This window comes from Ceratina calcarata, unplaced genomic scaffold (assembly GCF_001652005.2).
Source record: "Ceratina calcarata isolate Rehan_Ccalc_2016 unplaced genomic scaffold, ASM165200v1 scaffold673, whole genome shotgun sequence".
Classification (NCBI taxonomy): Eukaryota; Metazoa; Arthropoda; class Insecta; order Hymenoptera; family Apidae; genus Ceratina; species Ceratina calcarata.
Window position 1 is genome coordinate 33,202 of NW_017177987.1, and position 2,261 is coordinate 35,462.

At 39.8% G+C, this 2,261-nt stretch overlaps 1 long non-coding RNA gene across 1 annotated transcript; it reads right to left on the reverse strand.

The window, feature by feature from the left end:
- Positions 1 to 131: 131 nt before the first annotated feature.
- Positions 132 to 1,315, reverse strand: LOC108630102 (uncharacterized). Its single transcript, XR_001916871.2, has 4 exons — positions 914 to 1,315; positions 712 to 830; positions 466 to 628; positions 132 to 384 (listed from the first exon to the last, which is right to left on the reverse strand). It is a non-coding gene; the product is annotated as an uncharacterized LOC108630102 (long non-coding RNA).
- Between the last annotated feature and the right edge of the window lie 946 nt (positions 1,316 to 2,261).

Consider the following 2,261-nt stretch of genomic DNA (forward strand, 5'->3'; position numbering starts at 1 on the left):
TCGCTTCATTAGTATTATTTAAAAATTGAACGATGTATACAGTTTTTATGATAGATTTATTATAAACATTGATCGTGAATGTCTCAAGAAAGTGCAATATTCTGGAGTATAAGGTACAATAAGTAAAGTCGTTTACGTATACAAATTTACAAATTTATTTATACACGTACATTTAATTGAAGAAATGTTCAATTAACGCCTCTCGAGCAGCTAAGCCGCTCGAAGGTTAAAGACTTTGAATATTCCATACTGGCACTTCAAGTTGTCTGTTTTCTCCTTGTTATTTTCTGGCAACATGTCCCTGCATATGATGTTGTGCAGCATGGCGCATACTTCGCACTGGTCACTAGCCTTCGACTAGTTCTCGCATGGGTATTATTATACCTGTAAGTATACAACAATGAATGAACCCAATTCTTTTGTCAAACTCAAAAACTTGTTAACTGTAGCGTACAAGATACTAACGTTATTCCTTCATTTGTTCTGGCATCTGTGATCGGGATCAATAAGAATGGCAAACAGCGTTATCCCCTGTCACCAACCAGCATCCCATCCAATTTCGAGACGAGAGTTCTGGAAAATCCGGCAGTAGTTCGCACTGCCTGGCCATTCTGGGCCCAACAACCGCCTGTAATAGGTTTATAATTGAAGAATGCAATCATATAATTGCTCAACCATAATGTTGTACTACAAAAATGTATGAAAACGTACTTGCACATTCAGTGAGAAGTATCCTTTTCGATTTCTAAGGACTTCATCTATATTGTTCATCCTTGTTGACACGCCTGACTATTCGGAAAATTGTGGGCTGCGAGATGTCCGAGCACCGGCTGTAAATAGTTTTTAAACGGTTTCCTCAATAAACACTCGTTAATTCTTAATACTGTAGACATGAAAGTAGAATATGAATTACCTGAAAACTTGCACTTGCATAATATCACAAAAACAGGAACAATTGCAACTGTCGCGGAATTGGCAGACCACGATTATTGAATTTCTTCAATTCGTCAAGGATTTTCAGTAAAATACGATGTAATACCGATTCGTTAGTGAATCGGTACCGTCTTTTAAATTCCAATCCATCGTAATATTCAAATGGATTTTGCCTATCACGGATATACGTCCTTACGATCGGATTATTAATTAAGTCCATGATGCTGTCTTCAACGTCGTCGATATTTTCAGCATTTTCGATGTCTTCCATATACTCAATTTGTATTTCGTTCGACGCAAGATCCATTTTTTCCGTACAACTACACTTCCAAACGCTTGACGGCTCACTAACACTAATGCCGACGCCTTGTACGTGACCTGTCTGTGTGGTCTTAAGTCGAGTAAAACCTCGACTTGAAAATCCAACATCACTTTTCGAGCAACTCACGTATTTTCTGGATTTCCATGCTTTCTCCTCCAACATTTTATCAAGAAACTCCAGAAGACCGTGACCTGATATTTCTTCATAACTTTATTCGGTTTCCAGACAAAAAGGTATCGAACGGGAATGTATCGTAATACTTCCATTTGTCTGTTTCTATCCTATTTTCATCATTTTTGCGAGTGAGCTTGGATGAAAGACGTCTCGAAAGCAGCGATTCCATACACACAGATCACTTATCTGTGTTCGTATGTAGAAACAGGATTGATTTTGTCGAATTCTCGATCCACAGAAGTCGCAGATGTTCCATTTCGCACAACTTGTTTTTCTTTTCGTCGGTGAAATGGAATCCGATGTAGCACGAATATCGTCAAACTAATAACGAGTTCTTGAAGGAGGAAGATCCCTTCCTCGGTCACGTTCAGAAAGCGAAGGGAGAATTAAGCAAGTGGCAATTGTAACTGTCGAAAGGGAATTACATTTCTCAATGTCCGCTTTGGATAGCACATTTGTAATTATTGTTTCTTCTGTATGTGGTGAATCGATAAAATTGAAATTGTCTACCACATCGCCTTGTTCACACGAGAAGAGAGTATAGCTCATACTCATAGAGAGTATAGCTATATGTATACTCAAGTCTCAAAGCGATTCCCGACCTGTTCGGCAAGCATATACAGGGTGTTCCGGAAAGATTGTTAGAGCCGAAAATGGCAGATGGGGAGGAGCATTGTGAATAACAATTTCCTTTGGCAAAATACGAAATGGGGCATGGTTACCGAGTTATTAACAAAAAACCCGGACCACTCAGAGCGCTCGGTTGAGGCGGTCTCCGTTTCGGGAGCGCTGGCCGGAGTCAGCCGGCCGGCTTTTCTCGCGTTTGAACAAG